This window comes from Taeniopygia guttata, chromosome 3 (genome assembly GCF_048771995.1).
Source record: "Taeniopygia guttata chromosome 3, bTaeGut7.mat, whole genome shotgun sequence".
In the NCBI taxonomy this organism is placed as follows: Eukaryota; Metazoa; Chordata; class Aves; order Passeriformes; family Estrildidae; genus Taeniopygia; species Taeniopygia guttata.
The window spans coordinates 92355587-92378393 of NC_133027.1; the positions used below are offsets into that span (position 1 = coordinate 92355587).

The following is a 22807-nucleotide window of genomic DNA, read 5'->3' on the forward strand; positions in this document are numbered from 1 at the left end:
TGATTTTTGGCTGGCTTGTTTGTTTGTTTGTTTGGGGTTTTTAATTTTATGTTTTTGCTACTCAGACCAATTTGCAGCAGCCAAATGACAAGCTTCCACACATTAAAAAAAAACCCAAAAATTTTTCGGCCTTTCTGTCAATGACTTTATTAGGAGAACTGTCTCTTCTTATTCATCAACCTAATTTTTTAAGCATAATGCTTTATGAATATTTCAGGCAGAAACAATATCAAACAACACAGGCAAGGCTGCAGGCTGGAGGGAGCTGTTTCAAAGCAGCAGGATAGAAATAACACAGGTTTACACACCTGCTGTTGTGTCATTTGGTTTAGGTGGTGAAGGATCCTACTCACTCTGCAAAGCCTCTCACCAGGGTAACCAAAGATTTCATTATCTCCCTGTCTGGAGCCACCAAATACTCAAAAGAAGATCACTTTAAAAAGTGCCGGGGCCTTTTGGGATCATGTTAGGGTCTCTTAAAAATGTTGGCAAGGAAAGCAGAGAAAGCTTTAGAAAGAGGTGGTCATTCAGTTCCCCCCAGAGACTTTCCTCATGCACCTGCTGCCTACCACAGAACCAGTCTGGATCTGGAAGGTTCCTGTTTACTGAAGTTGGACTGAGGTAAATGCCCAGCAATGAACATAACAGGACTTTTGGATAAACCAAGGTTCAACCTCTCAAATGAAGGGAAAGTTTAAAAAATGATAGAACATTTTCAAATTGGCATTTCTGAAATGTCACTTTATGTAATGGAAAAATCTGCAACATTTGAGTTGACCTCTTTTAAATGAAGCTTTATAAAGTTTTAAACCAGCATTTCTTCACCTAAAAATAGACAGGAAGTCAAAGGCAAAAGAAACCATTAGTCAAAATATCAAATAATCTGAAAACTTGACAGTATATCTTGATTGCTTCAATAGAAGAGGTTGGATTTACCAAAATTAATGAGTTGAAAGACCCAAAAGGATTCAGAAGGTTGATTTTTCAAATACTAGTAGCCTTTTTCCTGGTAAGATCTTCAGTGTAGCAATAACCCTGCTCAAAAACAACAGGTTTTTTTTTTCCTTGATGACCTCTTTGAGGACAGCCCTGACCTTTGTGAAAGGATTGGCTATATGAGAAAATCCAGTTTCTTGTTAAAATGTTCACCCAGCCAAAACCAGATATCTTGTATTAGTCATGTGCTGCCATGAAGATTTTGAATTATGCAGCTCCAGACATTATGATAAATGAGAGATTTTGCTTGGGGAACACACCCGCGCCTTCACAGAAATTCTAGTTTCCAACAAATTACCTAATCTGAGTGCAGTTTTTCCTCTTAACTCAATGCATATTTTGTAATTTAGGAAAATTAAATCCCTCCTGTACGGGATTTTAACTGTAGACTGCATTGGTAAGGGCATATGGGAAGGACAATCCTATAGTTCTCCTTTATTCCGTTAAAAAAGATTTACATTGAGATGGAGAAACCAACCACACAGAAACCAGCTTTCATCTGTGACAGAGTAATCTGAAGGAATTTGCTTAGTGATAAGAAAATTATTTGATGCTATTTTCTAATTAGCAAAACCCTCACATTGCTACTCAACGTCATTATATGAACATTATAGCATTTCTGCAGGTTTAAGCTAAAAGGATCTGAAAATACTTAGCAAACAAAATGCAAATAAGGCCAAGAGTAATAGTTTAGTGTCTAGCAAATAATGAACAATTTTTCTTTATCTTCTTTTTTTTTTTTTTTTTTTTCAGGGATCAGCTCTTTGGTGGTTTTGATCACTTTGAGAAAGTCCCTTGGTTTTGGGACAAATCCAACCGTCCCATTTCATATCTGACACAAAGAAATTACATCCTGCTGAGTTTTCCATGAGAGATGTCTGTGCTTTGGCAAAATCAATGAGGTCAAGAAATGTTTTGTGTAGATCAGACAGCCAAATCACACCCAGATATACCAGCTTTTCCATGGCTTTTTCAGCACCATCTATTTCAGAGAACAGTGTAACCAGGACTGGTTCAAGAATGAAGACTCCAATGCTCTACCAGCAAGCATTTAATTCACTACAGATTCATCAAGCTACACCAGGTGTCTTAACCTTTTCTAACATGCTTGAAAGTTGCTGTAAAAGTTAGTGTTCTTTATGAACAAAATTGTGTTTTCTGTGGAGTTTTATAGTACTTCTGTCCACTTACTTCTTCCCTTCCCTGGGAAGGCTGTGGCTGGCAGCCAGATGATGGATATAACAATTTAATGCAGCCTTTGGATAGGAGCAGGGAGCACAGGCTGTGATGAAGGTTGGGTGCTACAAGGCTGAAACAGGGATTTTTGCAAATACCAGCCACCAATCAATCTTCTCTTTAGAGGCTTTGGAAGTAAGCCAGAAAAGTGAGGAGGGGTAGGGGAAGAAGGAGTAAGGAGATCTGGAAGGATTATCTTCTTTTGTTCCACTAAAATAATGAATGTCTTTTTAAGAAACACTTTCAAGGAACTTCCCTGGAGGTTCAAGTTGAGCTTCTGCAGACCAGAGTCAGGGTGTCTCTGGGCTGCAGGTTTTACAGGCCAAGAGAAGATGAATAATGTACCTCCAAGCTGCAAGGCTAAAACATTCTGCTGCATCCCACAGTGACTCATATATCATACTCTCAAAATACCTTCTGGTATGAGTATCTGGAAACAAGAAACACACTGATCACAATTATTAATCCTGTCTCATCTCCCTGAGGCTGAAGAGCAGGATTGGCTCCATGCAGCAGGAGGAGAGATTATCCTGACCCCTTTGGTCAGGTGGTGAAAGGATTTCTTTTCACTTCATGGGAGCCAGAAAGGCCAGGGATGCACAGGCTCCATGCAGCCACTAGACAGATTCTGAGTTTTACTTCTTCAAGTGGCATGCAAAAAAAAAAAAAAAAAAAAAAAGGCACAGAATGAGAAGCATACTGATGTTGTTTCTGCTCCTGTATCTTCTATCTTTCTTCTAGTCAAACACTCTGTCTCCTCTTTTTAACTTGCCTAAACTTGTACTTCTGCAGATCTCCAATTTTTGGGCAGTAATTCCACCTTCAGGCTTACACCATTTATTTCCACTGACAGTGAGAAAAAGACACCAGAGTCTTTGCTAAAGACATGGATGGGTAAAAGGTGAAGTCAGGATCTGGCTCTGGACCTTGACAATGCCAGCAGGGATGTGCCAGTCAGCTGGGGAAAGAGTGGGGCTGACAGACATTGGCACAGGGACTGGGACATGGCAGGACGGTTTTCAGTCCTGAGGAGGGCATCAAAGGGTCTATGCAGTCCAACCAAACAGCTCCACAGGCAGAAATTATGAACTAAATAAAGGACAAATTGCTCTTTGCTCTGCCAGGCATTTGAAAATTCCATTCTACCCTCTGTATAATGGAAAGGTCAGCCTGTGGTGGCAACGAGTTCTTCCAGAAGTTTCTGTAATTTCAGCTGGAAGAATGGTCTGGGGAATGGACATGAGTCTCAAACAGACCTCCTCCATCTGGAACTTACTGAGGAAACAATGGGGAGCAGGTGTCACCTGAAGTGCAGGTACTTCCAAGCAGATCCAAACAGTTTTAAGTCCCTCTGTAGTTTAATTTGACCTTTCTTCATCCAACCTTTCAAGTGGCATTTCCTGCATTGTGAGCACCTCCTTCTTTTTCCTGCAATACCATGTTAACTTCCAGCCTTTACAATTTCCTGCCAAGCTCCTGAACAGTGATGTGGCAGGTGAAAAGCAGTGGCTTGAGAAATGGTATTTCTACTGCCACCAAATTAAATTATGCTGAGTTGGTAGAAGGAGATACACTGGGAACAATATTTATCTCTGGAAATCCATGAAAGGTTCAAGAGAATAGAGTGTGAATGGGGAGGGTGAGGGTGTAAATGAAGAGACAGCATGAGTCTGTCTCTTTTCCGTGTTCAACTTTTATAAAATCTGTATTTCAGCCATTGGTCCATTTTGGTATCAAAGTATTTTGCTGGAATTTGAAAATATGGCATAGGCAAAGACATGATTCAGCCCCTGGCTGGTGTTTCCTGTGGCATTTGACTGAGTCTCTGAGTAAAGATAAAATTACAAATGCTGGGGACAGCAGGCATAAAAGACCATAAATGAGCAGAATGCAGAGAGATGTTTTTAGACAAGCTCCACAGCAACAGCTGTTCATTTGATTGCAGTGGAGAGAATGAGACCTCAGCCAGAGACACAAAGGCAGTTTCTCTTTTCCTGCCATATACAGGAATTTAGATGTTTATGGTAAAGAAGATGATTTTTCCCTTCCACTTTGCTTCTAGCTCTCAAGCAGATGTTTTGTAATGAAAGAGAAGAAAATTTGAAAAATATGACAGGTGGGAAGCCCAGTTTATACATACAAATTCAGAGACTTACAAGTCCTTGCAGCTGTACAAAGTTTTGCAAGGTGTTATTCACAAACTGCTTAAACACAAATATGCTTGGAGAAAGTCTTCTCTCCATTTCACAAGGAAAGGCAGGGCTTTTAGAACCCCGTGATGATTTTGTTAGGGCCCTGGTGAAGGCCCTGCTAGAGGGAAGTTCTGGAGAAAGCTGCATTCATTTTTGTACCTCTAAATAGTTATGTGAGGTTGGTGTAGAGAGCAGATTCTCTTTGTCCCAATCCAAACCTACTGCTCCTCCCTGCAGTATGTCCACAGTACCAAATGAGAGGGAACCAGCCCTGTGGGGTATTTTCAGGGTTGGGTTTTTGTTTTTTCGGGTTGGTTTTGGGTTTTGGTTTTTTTGTTTTGATTTGGTTTGGGTTGGGGTTTTTTTGGGGTTTTTTGTTTGTTTGTTTCTTTGTTTGTTTTTTTCTTTTGGTTACAGTTTTTTATCTTTTTCTTTCCCTGTGGTTGCTTCTATCTGTCTCTGGTCCTCTTCCTCATTTGTAATGTCAAATGTGTGTGTGCTTTACATTCATAACAATGTCTCTTCCCTCCAGCATGAGTCACACAGCACGGGAAAGGGTGGAGGATGCTGCTCAGTGCAGCCAGAGAAGATCTCAGTCCTCGATCCTCACCTCCCACCCTTGGAACAGGCAAGAATGATGGGAGTTTCTGCCTTGGGCACTTTGAGCCACATTTTGGGGACAAACAAGGAAAAGACAACAGGCACAGTTTTAAAACAGACTCTGGGGTGGTTTTTCCTCCTGACACAAAGAGATTTGATCAGACACTTAGTTCATCAACTTCCTCACCCACAGGTGTCCCTCCAGAGCTGAAACTAAATCTCTGGGAATTATAAAGTCCCCTAGCATATTAATGATTTTTGAGATAAGACTAATAACTCTGGAGGTAAGGTTCACTCATTTGTTGATCACAGTACCTTTCCCAGCTATTTTTTTTTTATTACAACCACCCATGATTTCCCTGTGATCTGTGTCACACTGTTTATCTCCTCCCAATTTCATTGAAATTTCCCATTGTTGAACACTTTCAGGACAGCACTTTCTGAACTGTTATTGACAGAACCTGGTTTCCTTAGGAAAGTTTGTTTTTTCCCAGCACAAGTGGGGAGTTCCACACCAGTTATATGGAATTGTCCCTGGAGGGCTGCTCCTGGGAGTACCATTTGCCAGACCAGTCTGCAAAGTCTGCAGTTCCTCTGCTCCTCACTGATGTCATTTCGTTTTCCTGAGCTATTTCCTGAGAAACATTTTGTAATTTGATGTGTTACCTATAAGGGTAAGAAGTTATCAGGCACTGTGGACTCTGCAGCACCTGACAGTGAATGTGAGGTAACTTATTCATCTTCCTTTCTGTTTACCTTGTATGAACTCAGCTTTTCAAGAGTCACCAAAGATTAAATGATTCAGATTATCTCTTTCATAGGAAAGCCTTTTCCATTCCTCTACTTTCTCAAAGTCCACAAAAAAACCCAACAATAGGAAAAAAAAAAAAAATTTTTTTTTTTTATTGCATTACATTTTTGTTTTCTTTAAAACTTAATCCTCTTTTCTCCCTCTCTCCTGGAGACACAGCACAAATGATGCAACTGGCTTTAGCAGGCAGGCACAAGGAACTTCATGACCAGAGGGGTGATTAACAGGGAACAATAACCATACTCCATGGATTGTGTTGAGCGCGATATAAGAAAAAATGCCTGACAAAAAAAAATACTGAAAATAAGTTGTTCTTGTGTTCCCAGCACTTTTAATCCATCAGAAAAAATTCTAAGGGCAAGAAGAGCCGCAGGCTGTGAGTGTTTTAACCATTTCTTCACTAGGCCAGAACGTTTAGTCAATTTGCTTTATAACTGGAGAGAACACCAGCTAATTAAGAGCCTGATGATCCTGCAGCACTCTTGTCAGGCAAACAACTTCAGCAGGGATACATCCCACTTAGACTCCTGTCTGAATTAACATTAGCAGGCTGCCTTCAATTTCCCTGTGGCCAGGTGTAAGGACATAACACAGTTCCCTGTCTCCCAACACTGTCAAGGCCATGGAAGGAACTTGCCATAAGATAAGTCACCACAGTGGTGACTTGAAATAAGCAGGGGTGGCAGAAATTTGTCCCAGAAAGGTGCTAATTCCAGGCCTGAGGGTGTGTCTGACTGGGACAAAACTTCCCCCTGTGGCATGATGTCAGAAAGGAAGCAATTGCTGATACACATATCACCTTAAATGATGGGAATGGCATCTGTGCTCTGTGGATACACAGAATTTGGATTGTACAAAGGTGGAATCCCCAGAAAAACAACTCTCTGGGGCCTGCCCCCCACCAAGAAGGGTGAAGAAAGACCAGCAGGATGCTTCTGGATCCACAGGTGGTGATTACTTTTTGCTTGATCTCTCTCACCCCCTCATCTGTTCTATTTCTTTCTACCTCTCTACCTCACATTTACTATTAATTAAAGCCTGTATTCTTGACTTTGGCATGTGGTATTATCTGCACATTAATTTGAGCAGGAGCATCTCTCACCCACTGGATCACAACACCAGGAAAAGCTGGAAACTTTCTCCAAAGGTCTGAGACCAAATTCCCCTTTGGATACAATGGAAGAATTAATGTTTTTTCAAAGTGGCTACAAAATGGGGCTCAAAATCACATTTTTTCTGAGCTTACAAGATCCTCTAGAGATAGATCTTTGTCTTTTACACACTTTTCACTGAAAAATCCTGCAAGGAAAGCTGGAGGCTTCAGCAAACTCAGGCTTCGGCAACGTATGCAGATTCCACTAAATTCCTATTTTAACATCAATTGGAGAGAAATCTAACTACATCACAGGGTCACTAGGATACAGAAAGTGTCTACACAGAATATTTGCTGGTTTAATTGTATTGCTTTAAGATGCAAATCAGTTTGCACTGAGCTTTTTGTAACATCCAGCTCTGCAATACATCACTTTGCAGGGTATGAACAAGATTCTTTTTCCTTGCAGAGAAAGACTTTGGTTTTGAAAAGATGCAAGGAGCCTTACTAATGTGTGTCAAGAAGAAAATGACTCACTTACTCTGGATCTGGTGTTAGAAGGATGCATTTGACATAGCAGGAAACACTGAAGATTGATGATGATAGAGAGGAGACAGAGAAATAGCAGGGAGCCCTAAATTCATTTTCAGAAAACTCCTGGTGGTCTAAAGTCCCCAGGGCAAGTAGGATGCACCAAGCTTGGCACCACAAAGCCCAGTCCACAAAAAAAGTAGGGCTGCAGGAGCTTCAGTTCCTTCTGTTCATATCCACAGCCATTTCCGAATAGGAGCAGCACCTGCCTGCTCTCAGTCAGCATTTTCCTGCCTCCTGACTTTGGCTCCCAGCCAGACAACAGCAGCAAACACAGCTGAGTGTCTGGAAATCCATGTTTCAGGTGTCCCAGAGCTCTGGGATTCCTTCTGAGCAGCAACAGAAAACAACCCTGGACAAAACTGTCTCTTTCTTGCAGACACTTAAGTGGTTGGGTTTTTTTAGTTTCAAAAATTTATTGTGTTATCTTTCTCTTCTGATTAAAATGATTAACATTTCCCTCCCATATAAAACAAAATGTCTGGATTTTGTCAATTAATTTAATTGCATTAAAAATACTATTGTGACATTCCAGAAGAGAAAAACACAAAAGGAAAGTTTTAAAAGTTCTAGAGGAGAAGAAAAGAAAAAGAGGGAGATCTTCCTAATAATTTTTTTAAAGTCTAACTTAATTAAAGATTAATCAGAGATAAAGACAAGGAACTGACGAAAATCTTCATTTCTTTCTGACCAAGAGCAGAAGACACTGTAAAAAAATGTATTGAACATAAATGTATGACATCAAAATTATTTTTTAATTATGGAAATTAATTTTAGGAGTTCCTATACATAATTTTGAACTATTTTTACTGCTTCTGAGCTTTCCTGTGTGTTTATAAACTTTGCAGATGAAAAGTTTCTTTCCAAGTGAAAAAAGCGTTCATTTTGTTCTGCTTGAAAATGTATTGATATGGTATGCTAAAATATTTCCAAAATATTTTAGGACACCTTCTGATACAATAAATTTCTCAAAGAAACTCTCTTCTCAAATGCTATCTATATAGACATAAAGTCTTAACAAATCAAGAAAAATCTGGTGCATAAATTCCTATTTGTGTGTTTAAGCATTCAGTTTTTAATTGCTTTTCAGTAGTCAACACAGGTTTCTTCTGCATAAATTTGATCTTACTGAGGAATCAACTCCTCTTGTTGAGGCTGGGAGGTTTAAGAGAATAAACTCCTGGGAAGAGATGTTCTGGACCTAGGGGATATTTTGTCTCTGCTGCTGATTGCAGACTTGAGGATGTACTTTGGAAAACACAGAGCTGAGAAGGGAGACACTAAGGAAATTATTCCTGTCCAGGATGCTCATTCTGTGGGGGAGACCTGGTAATTGCATTACTTAGTGTGATCACTGCAGTACAAAGAAAACATCTGGCATCCTTCCTGCCTAGTCTCCAAAACTATCCTTGGATGAGGAAAAAAAGAATTAGGAGAAAAAAATGTTCAATAAGACAGGCACCATACCCAGAGACCCCTAAGCACCTACCAGTGCCCGTAGCACTGGCTGCAGAAACTGGAGCACGTGTTCTGGAATCTCTGGGATTCAATTCCCTGCTCAGTACTGGAAGACTCAACAAGATCCCATTTTTCACAATGGGAAAATTCCACCAGCTGACCTGGAGCAATTAATTGCCATGCGTCACCACCGCCGTTGGCATGGAAATGGAAGGTCTAACCTTGTGTTAAGCTGTCAGCACCCTGAAATTACTTCTCTGCCTTTTCTATGACTCAGCAACTGCAAGACAAGGACTCCATGTTCTCCACCAGAAACACATCCCAGAGTTGTCATGCCAGCATATATCAGCCGCTCATCTCTTGTAAATAAAAGCCCTCCCTCCTACAACTGCAGCACTAAGAGACAGGCGCTGCTGGGCTTCAATGGGCAGGGTTTGCACCAGTGTGGGTGTCATTCAAGGAGATTCATCTCTTCCCCCACAGAAGAGCTGAGTTGTAGGTGTGCAGAAGACAGTCAGGTGTGTAGCTGAAAGGAGCACAGTAGCACCAAGAGCCAGCCAGGAAGGCTTTGCTCATCCTTCCATTGAACAGTGAGCAGGGCAGAAAGCTGGTGATAAGTCAGGGCAGTTCTCCAGAAACGATGCTGTTGAAGAGTGAGTCACCTGCCCAAGTACAAAGAACAGCTTCTCCCAACAGTTTTTCTGCCTGCATCACAGGGAGAGCAGAGAGACCCCTCCAACTGCAGGGCAATAAGAAAAAGAGTAAGTGAGGGAGCCCTTGTAGCACAGAGCTGCTGGTTTAAGTTCTATGATTTCACGAACATCCTTCTAACATGCCTCCATCATGCCTGAGTCAGCTTCTATTCTTGACCTCAGGAAGAAAGCAAACTGCCTTGAAGCATAGGAGCTCCAAGGATTCTCTGACTCTGGTGCTCTTTTCATCCAGCATCTCAGCAATGCCTGCTGTAGCCACCTCATGATATTGTTTTCTCCATGCAGCCTTGCTCCCTGAATCTCCTGTTGCTGTACTAAGAGAAAGCAGTAGGATGAAGCAGTGCTGCAGCACTTCCTACGTTGGCACTCTGGGACCACCTCATTTTTGTTTTCCAGGGCCCCAAGTCAGGATATTTGCTGCTTTGATCATTGCTGGTGGAAGAAGGAGACCATCCCCAGAGTCTCTTCTCCCTTTAACAAGCTGCTCCACAGGAGTAGGGGTTTTCCTCAGTGGAAACCCATTAGCACACAAACATAATTCCTCATTGCCCAACAGGGAGGGCAGAGATTGCTAACAAGGATCTTTCTTCATGTTTTCAGTAGTCATTAACAACCTGTTCAAGTTTTTTAATATAAAATTATTCCAGTGTATACAAACAAAACCATGAAGTCTGTTTATTTTCTCTTTCCCTCTCATTCTTTTGCATACATATAGGAAGTATTTCCTCATCTGTGATTTAATTGGCCTGGCTGTTTATGCCAAGAGAAATGAATAACAGGAATGAAGAGCTCTGCTCTCCAGCCTGTTGGCTTGTCTAGCAGCAGGTGGGTCAAGCCTGAGCAGCAGCTGCTGCAGCTCCCTGTGTGCAGGGCTGTTTGTCTGTGTCCCTGCCTGCACATCCTGCACAGAGGGGATGGCTAGGGAGAGGCAGGAATGTACAAACACATTCCCTGCAGGAGCAGTGCATCCATATGCTGCTCTGTGTGAAGAGGGATAAAAGCCTCAGCAGGACACCCTGGCTGAGCAGAGGACTCATCCTTTCAAATGCATAGCTCAGGAATCAGTGCAGGCCTCGTCCTCATGGTGAAAGGATTTTGTTTCTTGTTATCCTTCTCCTTTCTTTTAAGGTATGGGGAGCAGGGTGGACTACCCTGGCATCTGGCAGGATGGCAGCATCTAGAAAGGAAATATCCTTCCACACATCAGTAAGGCCCTTTATTTGGGTCTTGGTCTCACGTCCAAGATCACTCAGTCACATACAGGCAGGAAGAGGAGCGCTTCAAGTTTGCTTTGGTTTTTCCTGCAAAACCCAACTGAAGACTCTCCTTCCTTGTTAAATACAGGATGCCACTTTTCCTGGCAGTGATCACATGCCAGACTGCCACAGCAAAAATGTCCATCTACCAGCTGAGACACTGAGAGTGCACGAGTCATGGGCTTCAGCTCAGCCTGGGGAAGGCTAGGAACCTTAGGATCTGACAGCTCACAGGATACATATCTTGGATTTGCTTGTTGCCAGGGTTTTCCCAAGACCTCAGCCAGCTGGGAACAGATGGAAGGGGCAGTCAATGCTAAGCTATTTTTAAAATCCACCTCCTGTGTGGGTTCCTAAGCAAGAGCAGAGTAGTGAAGGAAGATCTGCTCTGCCTCTGGGGACCAATTTCTCAGAAGTTGTTCAGAGTGATTCTTACCTCTTGTGGAGATAAACAGACCTGATTCACTCAGTTGCAGTTTTACACAAAAGGCTATGGAATATGGTGGGCCCCATCCAAGGTGGCAGCAAGTTGAGCAAGGTGAGAGTGTGGATGCAAAGATATAAACAGTGTGGATGCTTAACTTTCCACAGTGCAGATGTGGAGCTACAAAAGGAGAGCTGCTCAATGAGGCCCAAAACATATCCTGGTCTGATGTAACTGTTGCATTCATCCATCAGAGGATTCCAGCAGGAAGTCATGCAAGTGGAAAAGGATTTGATGATTAATTATTTCAGAGTTTGCTTGTTTGTTTCTCCTTCCTCTTCCCTCTGTCTTTCCCTGTCATGTCTCCGCCTCACTGGGCTAATACATGTTTCATGACTGAAATACATAGTCTCTGAAAATTTTCCACTGAATTATTCATGAACAACAGTTTTAATTATTTGCTCAGTGCTTAATGACTTCATGGCAGCTACTCTGCCAGAGGCCTAAAACCACTTTCTGTCTTGGTGACCAGTACTTTCCTATTGTTGCCTTCTCCTTCTCTGTGTCTCACTTTTTTTAAACTGTAAGTCCTCAGGGATGGGCTGAAGCATTTTTCTTAATATTTCCAAGGTTTTTGATTTGTAGAACTCCTAGGAAAATGTGGACCCTTTTCCTGGACAAATGCTGGTAGCAGTAAAAGAGACACAAATATTATCAAGAGCATCTTAGTGACGCAAAGACAACTGTCCACACTTCTCTCTTCCACTGGAAAATAGCAGAAGGCCCCAACACTTCCTGGAGCAAGATACAAATGTTATTACAGTGTGGCCCTTTGAGGCCTTCTGCTGCCCTTCAGTTCAGAGAGGAGGTTCTCACAGCAGCAAGGATGCCAACTCCAAAAACACTCTAAGGTAAAGCTATATTGCACTTGTAATTACATTTCTATCTCCCTCTACAGAAAAGCTGTCTGCTGCTGGAGGAGATATTTCCTTGTTGCAAAAGTAGTTGTTCCTGCTCATTCGAGTGATTTGTTGATTATTGTGCCAACAGTAGCATCATAAGTACAACGTGCAGAGATAGGAAATCACCCTCCCAGGGCACAGCTCCGCCACTCCTGATGGCACTCCTGCAGGACTCTGTCCTTGACTCCCTCAGCAAATGTCTCAGTGACATTTCCAACCTGCTGCTGAGACAGATTTAAGATGTGCTCTGTGATGCTTGCATGCTGGGGGCCGAAGAAGAGTATCCGCTTGATGATACCCGTTCAGGGAATGTCAGCAAATACATCCCACAGGCAAGCACCAGGCAGAAAGAGGGCCTTCAAATGTCCAGAAACATCTGGGATGATGGGGAAGGAGGGGAGCTCCAGGAAAGGGGAAGTTTTGATGCCAGAAGGCTTCCTGACATTCCTGGGAGGTGGTGTGGAACAGCCACAACTGCTGGTGATTTTGACAGCCCTGGGCAGCAGGAAAGATTGGCAGTGGTGTGCACTGAAGTTCTGAGTGGGACTCCAGAGCGGGCTGGATGTGGTGCTTGATCTCTTCTCTGTACCATCTCCCCTCTTGGGCAGATTGAAACTTCCTTCTCCAGCTCAGTGTTAGGCAACATGCCAAAGAGCACTGGGAAGGGGAAAGAGGATGATAAGGAGAAAGGTAAGAGACCCTGCTGCAATGAAGAGTCAAGAATAAATAGCTGGGGAACTCAAGCAGCAATCTTTAGTGGCCTTTAACTTCTGTGGAATTTGAAATTTATTGCCATTTGTATGTTTTATTCAAAAATCTCCTCTTGGCAAATTCAACAGAACTTGAAGGTCTTCATAATGCAGAGTGGGCTGGCAAGGGTGCTTTGATTCAGAAAAGCATTGAAAACTTGGTCAGATCTGACTTTTACCCCATTCTTATAGCAACCTTCCTAAACCCATGAGAATTCCTTTCTCTGCAGCACCAGGGGCCAGTGGTAGATGTGTTCTCCTGCCCTTGCCTTAGTACTGATTAATTTACCTATGTTTTGAGCTAAATAATTTCTGTAAAGAACTGAAAAAATTGCAAGAGCAGTTGAAGAAGTGGCACTGCTCCTGCCAGTGTCAGCTGATCCCCGTGCGGAGCGGAGGTGGCATTCGTGTTTTGCAAATGGGCCTGAGCTGCAGCTCTTCTCACTGCTAAGCTTCTTTCGAAACTTTCTGCAACAGCTTTTTTACACCCACCCACGCAGAGAATGACACGCTCCCAGGGCTGCACGGGGAACTTAGCAACATTCTCCTGCTAGAAAGACACACAGGTAGCAACAGCAGCCAGATCAGAGGCACTTCTCAGTGCCTGCACCTCCTCTCCTCCCCACCTGCCACTCCACAACTGCAAGAACCCCATGCCTTGTCAGGGGTCTTGCTTCAAACAACACGATCAGCCCTTTGCATCCATCATCTCAGAGTGCAAGCTAAGGGGCAAAGCAAGATCTCAGGCCATGCAGCAGGGCCAAGGATGGCTTTGGGTCCCCCCAGCCTCAGACTCGAGCCTGGGTGACCTGCTCTTCCTGTGGTTGGTATTCCACCATAAATGGGTGGAAATGAAGTTCTCAAGAGCAAAAACACTTGGTGACAAGGCACAACTGCAGCTGGGAGAGGATAGAGATGCAGTAAAGCACCAGCCTAACCTGCACTGAGGTTTGTCCCTGTCCTTAGAGTGCAGTGGCATAGAGAGGCTTTCTCAAGTTCCTCCCATAAACACAGAGGTGAGGACATCCTCCCACAGCAGACAAAGAGAGAAAAAGGATCAATGCACACCAACTCTTTTAAGAGGTCTGGACAAATGTGGCTCAAAAAGCCATAGAATTCCCCATTGCAGACCCTTCTGAGAGACAGCGGGAGTGAGATATCCTTGTGGGATAACAAAAAAAATTGCAAGAAATTTGAGGAAGAGGACGGGAAGGCAGACTTTGCATTTGTGGTAGATATTACTGACCTCAGTGGGACAGACCTGAGGTTGTCCAAGGACAGAACACCTCCAGACAAGTTTGCTTCTGTGGTTCCCTTCTATGAAACAAGATCCAGTGCTCACGCTACTTTGTTAGTACTGAAGTAAGGATTGACTAGAGTATTCTCATGACAGATATCTTGCTATGAATCCTTGGAAATCTCATCTCTAATGCTGCCAGGCTTGGAGGAGAGACCACTCTTTGGGATCCAAAAAGGCTGAAGATCACTGCTTGCTCCATTAGCAGTACTACTGTTCCTCAGCAAGTCTGAGGCTGGAAAAATGAGCTTGCATAACATCAAAGGACGGACTCTTGAAGGGACAGTAAGTTTTCATCAGTGGGAAACACCCCAGGAAGTGTAAAAAGGCTGGGAAAGTGCACTAAGCTATTTCCTCTAAACAGCCTTCTAGTCTTCAAGGAAGGTTGCCATGGAAAAAGAACAATTGAAAGAGCTCAGATCCCCTTTGTTTGTTTTCTTACTTTGTTCATTCCTTTGTGCAGTGAAGATCCCAGCAGAACCATCAGGCTGGCTGACACAGTCAGTGACAGATCTTATATATTAATAAACAGATCTGCCTTCTGTAGTTTGGAGCAACCTTCCAGAGAGGGGTGCTCTGAAAGCAGCTGTTTGCTTGCATAGTCTGGTTGAAGAGGATGTCAAAACGATGTGCAGGATCCAGAATTGGCACAAGAGGGTGATGAAAATAGCTGTGACTGCTGGCAGAGCACAGATTAAAAGTGCTCGGGTTCTAAGTGGATAAGTTTCAATGGAGGAAATAGCTGTCAGCTGACATAGACACAGAGCCCCAGCATCCCAGGAATACTGAACCCGGGGGGAATTTTTCACAACCCTTTCTTCACCAGTAAACTTGCAAGGCAGAACCTGACCTTTACGGAAACAACCAGCAGGGTCTGGCTGGGAAATTTTTCTCCGTGTGTTTTCTGTTTGTTTGCCTGTATTATGACATTTGAGAGAATGGGACTCCCTGTGAAAATTTTCTTGGGGAAACGTAAAACTGTTCTGTGAAAAGGGAAATATTTTTGTTCCAATTCTCTGCTATGGCTCAAAGGCAGCTCCACCAGGATGCTCCATGGCCAGGAAGCTCCAGGATGCTCCTGCAGGGACTCCTACCACCACTAAAGAATACAAATAAAAACCAGGGTTGCAATTCTGCATGTTCTGTTTAAGTTCTTTTTTTCTGCAGGGAAGGGAAATAAAAGGAAACATTCTGCTTTTGGACCAGCTGTCAACCCCTTTTGATGGGGTTGACAGGCTCTTAGAATGAATTTGTAACTATTCTTAGATAAATGTAACTATATTAAAAATATACCTATTTTTAGATATTCACTTTAGATTTACTGAGTATTAAGAAACACCTGAAAGTCTTCTTCTGCTGATGGACACTACTGATTATTTTCAGAGTGTAGAGGAGTTAACAAAATAAACCAGAAAATAACTAAATATTAGTCTAAAAATATGCTGACTTCATCTCTGCAATCCTAAAAAGCAGTAGGGTCACCATCTAGGAAACTCACCAAAATATTTTAAACATGACATCAGACCAAGTGAACACAAACACAAGACAAATTGTTCTGACAGAGATCTCATGTGACATCACCAGCTGAAGGACACAAAAGTTGCATGAAGAAGTGAGAAATCATACAAAATGGACATTATACCTGAAAGCAAAGGAAGCATGCAATGTTTCAAGGATATAAAGAATAATTCAGAAGGAACCAGCCAGGAGTCTTGATCTGTCCCATTACTCAGAAACAAAGTATAGCCCTTAAGTAGAAAATTAAATCCTAGAGCATTAAATGCACCCATTTATGGGAAATGGAGACCTCTTATCTCATAATGCAGGTTTTCCAGAGCTGCAAAGTGATTTCTAATAATCAGTCCCACCTCTCTCCCATTTCTTCATAAAAAAGCATAGAAATGTCAGAGCTGGAATTTGATCCCAAGGAAGATTTTTGAAGTCTGGAAAGACCTCTTAGCTTGAAAAATTAGAGTTTGGTTGTTTGTTTGTTTGTTTGTTTTTCTCCTGTTGAAAGAAAAATTAGTGGTGGGAGAAAAGAGGCTCCAGGTATTTGCTGCCAACACTTTTCTACTCTTTGAAGAAATGTGCTACCTTTCAAAGTCAGGCCTACTCACCTGCCTCTGTGCCTTTGAAAGAATGTTGGCATTACATTTTCTAATAAAGTTGGCTAGGAGACACAGACAGGACAGCACTCACCAACCCCAAGTTTGTAAATAAGATCATTGGGAAAAGACTGCAAATGCACTAGATATCAAAGTAGCCAGTAAACTAATTTAAGAAGGAGATTGATTGCTGCTGTGTGAAGTTAAAAATTACTATGCTTTTTTTTCCCCACTGAAATTAGTCACAGAGAAGAGGCATGTTAATAAATTAGTTCTGGTGCGTAGCAAACAGGCATAAGGAAAAGTAATTAAAAGCTTGTAGAGATCTTCATCTGTGTCTATAAATGCTGCAAAGCCATTCCTGACTGCTCATCTAAACCTTTTGCCCATCTCTGCCCAGGTGAAGTGATACTGCATTTCACCTTTTTTAGCTCTAGAAAGGTTTTTCTGAAATCAAATCCATCTCACTGGACTGAGAGTGTTTTAGTCATCCTGAAGAGTGTGTGGAGAAGAACAGAAATACTTCCTGCCTTTCCCATACTTGGAGAGCATAGAGCATTCCTGATTTTGTCCTTGTTCAGCTCTTCTTTAGACTTTTTCCCTGCTCTGCTCTGCAGCATTGAGGAGCCTTAGCTGGCCTTCAGACATTGAATTTAATGATCCTGGTAACTGTGCCACACAATAGAAATGCAGGCAAAAGAAAGAAGGAAGAGTTGGCACAGGCAGAGATGTATTGTGCTGAATTTTACATCAGGACCAGAAGGGTTTTTATTATATGATTTTCTTCTTTACAGCTCCCATCAGAGCAGCAAGTGCACAGATAGGCTGTAAACCCATACAGTGCAGGCTGCATAAATCACAAATATAAAGCCATGTAATATTCCCTCCTGGTGATCCAGCCCCATCAGCCCTGTCAAAACCAGGGGGGGCCATTATTGCTTTTGGTGGCATGTCTCTGACATGCAGAGATAAGAGAAGAATCAAGAGGGGCACAACTAGTGGAAGGGACCAAGGGTACTGGGGATTCCCAAAACAAGACCAATATATCCCAAATATAAGGAGACTTACTCAAGAAATTTTATGAGGCCACGACAAAACGGATTTAACACCTCAAGACCTTTATTCCTAGCTGGGATTTTGCACCAGAAATGAGATCCCTGCCCCTCATTGTACAAAAATGCCCCTTCCACATACATCCTGACACTCAAGGAAGCAGATGCAATGGCTGTGAAAGATGCTATTTGAAGATGTTTCACTAGGGGAAAAAAAACCCAACTGTTTTGTGAACTAATGAGCAGCCCTGGCAGCTGAAATGATCAGTTGGACATAATTTCATGTCAAGAGACATTTGCCTCCTGACAGCCATATTAACAGAATCCAACTGGGTGTTGATATGGTTATCCTTTTCGGGTACGTGTAGAGATATTTCCACAGGCAGACAGGCTGCAGGCTAATGATCCTTCCTTGCTGGGGCTCAGAGGCAGGGAGCTCTCCCAGAGATCCCTGTCACAGACAGCTAATCAGGGAAGTCAGGCATCCAAGTGGAGAGGGAGCAGCAGAATCCCAGTCCCTTGTGCTCCAGAGGAAAGGATTAGCCCATGCCCACAAGCTGCTGAGGACACAGTGACAGTGTTCAGGGAGCTGAGCAGGCAGATGCCATGGGAGATGGATTGGGTTTTCACGTGGTGCCCTGAGGATAATGATTTCCTGTGGGTTCTCACCATGTTAGAGAACACAGGCACCATAAACTAAGTTGAAAAAGTAGCTGTCCAGCAGTGTAGGTGATGGTGTTTGCTCATGCAGAGCTACACTGCCAGCTCTGACAGAGCTGCTCTAGGACAGCCAGAGCACACAGGGTGTTCAGTCAGCAGCCACAGCAGAGACATCACAACAGCAGTAATGAAAGTGCAAGGAGAGGCAGAGAGGAAGGCTGGCTTGTGTGTGACTGCAGCTCCTGAGAAGTCACTGGTGTGTGTCCCTCAGCCTTTTACTTAGCTGTTTCAGGGTTGGGGGATGCCAGGTTGTGTAAAAGCCCATGATAACAGACCCTTTCTCTTCCACCAGCATTTGTTCTAAGGCCTGCCTTTCATGCTCCGAATTTCCAGCAGATCACCTTTATTTCCAGCAGATGTATTTTTTACCCTCCAATCTGATCCCCAGTCACAGATGTCACCCATCAGGGATGCTCTAGGGCTTTATTGTTCACAGTGACTCATGAAAGCCATTAGCTTTGAAAAGTAGCCCACTAAATGTAAAAGGAAATCAGCAAAACAACACATGACAAAGCAGCTGTGAGAAGTGATGTAAGCCTTACTTAGTGCTACATGGCATTGCATTCATTCACATCGACTTCATGGGCTCTGCTTTCACACCCGGGTGATGTACAAATATGAGTAAAGAATATTTTAGTATTCCCTACTCTTTAAGAGGACGCTATGTCTGTCTCTAACGTAGTTTCCCTGTTTACCATTCTGAATAAGAACAGGGTTGTGACAGACAGATGGACAAGATGAACTTAAAAGTCTTTGCCATGTACAGTGTATATGATTTCATGAGTCATTTCAGTCAGAAAGAGAGGTAATGAAACATTCAAATGGAGCTAAGAAGACATGACGTCATGGTTCTCTTTTCTCTCTTTGAAATTAGTAGTAAATTAAATTAACCTTAGCTATTTATCATTAACAAAACCTTTAATTTGCTTTCTACTAAATACATGTCCCCTCTGTCTTAAATCAATTCACAAGAGAAAAGAGAGATGCTTTCTCCTGCATATGCAAAGAAGAACAACGCGGTCTTTGAGCCACTTATAGAACTTCCATCATTAAAAACAAATCAGCAATAGCTCCACCACATCTACATCCAAACACCAACTAAAATACTTAACTGCAGCCTTTAGCAGCAGTCCTTGTTCTGGCTGCTTAACTGAGCATCCTTTCCATCTGGGTTGCTTGAAAAGGCCTGGTGAGATTCCCTGGGCACAGCTGTTTATCCCTTTCAGAGCGCTGCTGTCTCTGGCTTGTTTCTTTTTCCTGGGAGAAGTCAGGATTTTCCTTGGGACATCATAACTCACAATGACACAGTTTTACAGTATTCACCAAAGGTGCCTTGAGCTGATTAAAGGACTCCCTATGATTTGGGAGGGTTACATGGACAAGGTTCAAGCCCCCTCCCTGCAGGCCTCTCCTTTTCCCACTTTTGATTTTTCTCCTCTCTTTTCTCCTAAAACAGACTCCATGATTCTGCTATGCATGTGGTGAAAAAGAGAAAGTCACCTTGCCAGAGTTTACAAATGGTGGTATTTCTGTATTTTACCATTCATCCTTGGGTTGCAAATTGCTAGGAAGAATGATCTTACTTGACACAATTAGAATCACAATATCTGAAGCTTTGGAACAAAGTTGATTGAGGAAAAATTGCTCAGATTTCGACAGAACAAAGTCAGATATGGTAAAAATAATAGACAATGCCCTTGGGATTTAAATATGGATTTTGACAGTGGGGGATACTGAATGTGCTGGGAGAAACAAGAAATTTGTGCTCTGAACTAGAGAGCACACTAGAGAGAGCCACTGAATGTTACAGGACAAAGTGGTCTGCACCACATTTAACAAAGTGAATCTTTCAAATACATGTGACATCCTGAGGACACATCAGGAAAGGCCCAGGTGGTTCTCAGGTCAGTCAAACTAAGACTGGGTGAACACACTGAATCTTTAGCACAGATAATTTGGACAGTCTTGGGACCAGCACTTTGACAAGACCCGTGAGGTCACAGAAGTTATTGCTTTACAACAACTTCTGTGTAAACCAGGGCTCCTAATTAATTGCTTAATTAGTTACAGCCTGTAGAAACCTGTTCAGAACAATGCCATCTGTGCGACAAGGTCAAGGAATGAGGACGCTTTTGGAACAATGACGGAGTGTGGTGTCTTGAATTAAATTCAGAAATTTCAGGCTGGGACATTTCTATTTAAATTAGTTCAAGGTCCCACATGTCTCTGGAGCAAATCCCACTTCCTCCGGATTATCACACCTGTGAGGATTTGGAGTGTGCTCCCTGCCATTATCAGCCCAAGGACCACTGCCAGCTTTTGCAGCACGTCCTTGTCAGAGCAAAGGGAAATGCTGGGAGAAGCTACTTGCTTTGGATCTGTGGAAAATGAATTCTCCACAATTCCTTCTACAGATTCCCATCAGATGAATGAGTCACAGAAGGTCCAAATGCAAGCCAGACAAGGCTCTCTGAACAGAACTGGGAAGAAAAATTGCCTTTCTTGCTCCCACGACTACATTTCTACCCCTCTTGGTAGAGGCAGTAGTAGTAAGTAAAGATCCCTCATGGTGATACACCTCATAATTCTGGGATAGACAGACACATCCACTGGCCACCATTGGGAATGGGAATTCTAGGTAAAGTCTGGTTAAAATTGCACCCTGTCTCCTGAACTTTATGATGATAGCAGGATGAAGAATGGGGTCATGCAGAGGCTGCCAAGCCCATCTTTCCCAGAGGATGCTGTAAGACCTCTTCTTTTGCCCCTACTCTTGCCCATTCTCTTGGAGGAAGCTGAGTCCTCCTGCAAACTCATTTGGACTGGCAGGAGGACCCCGACCCTTCCACGCCACTTGGAAATAATGCAAAACATGGCAATAATGCAATATGTGGATACGCCATTGATAACTTCTTGTTCATCACAGCCCATAATGAGTGTATTTAACACCAAACTGGCTGGGGGACATGAAGAAGCTGACTTTTTTTCACCCCAAGCAGATAAAATTAGACTGATTTTATTACCAAGAGTAACAATTTTATTGCCAACATGACAAAAATGTCTTGATAGGTATATTTGAATGTTTTAGATGCAAACTGTACAGATGCAGGTAGATCCTAGTCCATTTCTTTTTTAGCTGGTTCTTGTAGATTTTCCCAAAATAAATATATAAAAAACTTGATCTCTTTCCTACTGCTAGGAAATCAGCCAATTCAATGAAGAATTACCATTGTCTGGGAAGCATCTTTGGTTGCTTAGCTCACTAGATTCAAATCTTCAGAGAGATACTCTGCAGCCTGTTTGAAAGAGATGTGTAGATTGAAATCAGAAGTGATCAATTTCCTTTGCTGTGCATTCAAACAAAGCAGTAATTCAGAAGCCCTCACCAAAAGAGATGCTGAGAGATAGCAAGCTGTATATTCAAGATTAGAATATAGCCCTGAGTCTCTGGTACATGATGTTAATCTTTGATAAGAATATTAAAAACTCTGTGTATGTTGCAGACTTGATAAAATATTAACCTTAAGCCTCGAAAACATCCCCATCCATTTACTGCTGCATACATTGAACTTCAAGTGAGAGGGGTCTCCTTTCACTGGTCTTGCTTTTTAAAGGGTGCTGCCACAGCACGAGATGAAAGAAAGGTCTCTTCTATAAACAGCACCCAATGAACTGCTCCAGGTGAACATGCTGCTCTCCATGCCACAGCAGACTTCAAAGCAGATCATTCTCCACCTTGTGTGTGAAGATCTTCAGCACATCACAAAGCATCCAAAACCTTTTGGCCTTCTTTGACAATGGAAATAGACATTGGGATGGCCAGAAGGAAGGGACCATGTTCCATTCCCAGACCTGCAAAAAGGTCTCTTCTTTTTTTTTTCTCATGCCTCTTTCAGTGGGGCAGACATTGGGAGCTGCAAAATACTGTGCCCTGTTTCTGCCCTCTGACTCTGAACATGCTCCTTCTGTTTCCTCTCCTGAAATATAATTCTTCCTGGAAAATCTACCTTTGCAGATGGAAAAAAAAAAAAATTGAAGTATTTAGCGGAGATAAGTGAGGATTACTTAAAAGAAAAAAAAAAAAGAAAAAAAAAAAAAGAAAAACTAAAACCCCACTGCCTAAGACTAAAAAGTTTTTTAAACTTAGTCAGACTAAATGTCACAGAGGCTGAGCCCCTGATCAGCTCCTGTGGAATATTTATTGCCCTATTCTTCAGATGACTCCACCAGAGAGGTCTCTGAGTGAATCTGTGAATACTACCAGCACTTCCAGCTTAGTGGTAGCTGTGGACTGAAATAACCCTCACATTCTCATAAAACTGTGACATAACAAGTCAATTGCAAAGCAACAAAAAGTAACAGCAGGATGAAGAGGGTGCCTTCCTGGCATCAGAATATTTTATGCCCTTGTAGTATGACTATATTGACAAGTCTCTGGAGTTGAATCTGGCTTAGCAAAATGTGTGAGGCATAAATAAAGAAAAATTCATGTACAATACTTGCTATTGTGCAGGATGCTCTTGAAAATAAAAAAAAAAAGGTCCCTCATCTC

The 22807-nt window shown here is 42.5% G+C and overlaps 1 protein-coding gene and 1 long non-coding RNA gene across 2 annotated transcripts in view; both read right to left on the bottom strand.

Annotated features, from left to right (window-relative positions):
• The window catches only part of SYNDIG1 (synapse differentiation inducing 1), a 48985-nt gene that overhangs the window by 2210 nt on the left and 23968 nt on the right, over positions 1–22807 (bottom strand). The window lies entirely within an intron of this gene.
• The window catches only part of LOC116808074 (uncharacterized), a 28661-nt gene continuing 5898 nt past the window's right edge, over positions 45–22807 (bottom strand). The window contains exon 3 of the long non-coding RNA XR_012055245.1: positions 45–21551. This is a non-coding gene — a long non-coding RNA (uncharacterized lncRNA). The remainder of the gene's footprint in view (positions 21552–22807) is intronic.